Source organism: Ipomoea triloba, chromosome 16, assembly GCF_003576645.1.
Source record: "Ipomoea triloba cultivar NCNSP0323 chromosome 16, ASM357664v1".
Lineage (NCBI taxonomy): Eukaryota > Viridiplantae > Streptophyta > Magnoliopsida > Solanales > Convolvulaceae > Ipomoea > Ipomoea triloba.
Window position 1 is genome coordinate 6,486,194 of NC_044931.1, and position 926 is coordinate 6,487,119.

Here is a 926-nt window from a genome sequence, read left to right on the forward strand (position 1 = left end):
TGCAAACGACGGCTAGAGGCAACCAAGGCCTACACCCTCTATAGCTTGAAATAAACGAGCCACAACGAGAAGGACAAAAAGAAAGGCCAAACCTAGTGAGATCCTAGTAGACCGAGAGGAGAATGGTAGTTCCTAAACCCCCCGAGAATAAACACCTTTGCAATGCAATTTTTCATAAACCATAAACACACTATGATGAATCATGGCTTACTAGAAATTCATTTCCTAGCTTTTCCTTATTGATTTCAACAATTTTCTTCGTATCTCCTTTACTACAACATTCGTTCATTCAATATTCTTTGATTCTTTGTGACNTGAATCATGGCTTACTAGAAATTCATTTCCTAGCTTTTCCTTATTGATTTCAACAATTTTCTTCGTATCTCCTTTACTACAACATTCGTTCATTCAATATTTTTTGATTCTTTGTGACAATGGCGTGCCTGAGGAAAATGCTACATATTCCGTAGATTAAAGACTTGTCAATACTTCTAATTTGACCTCCCTAAAGACCGACACAACCCGAGGGTAACCCCAACAATATTTGATTTTAACAACCACAAAACCGCGAAAAATCAAATGGCGTCGTTGCCAGGGAGGGCAAACGGTTGTTATTGACTTGTTTTATATATTTGAAATATTTGCATTGTTTTTACTTCATTTCAGTTGTTGTTTTTACTTTGTTTGTACTAACCTCCCTAAAACAACTACTATTTGTTCGGGTAGTAAAGTTTCTTTCTTTCAACATTTTTGAAGGGTGAATGCAAACGACGGCTAGAGGCAACCAAGGCCTACACCCTCTATAGCTTGAAATAAACCGAGCCACAACGAGGACAAAAAGAAAGGCCAAACCTAGTGAGATCCTAGTAGACCGAGAGGAGAATGGTAGTTCCTAAACCCCCCGAGAATAAACACCTTTGCAATGC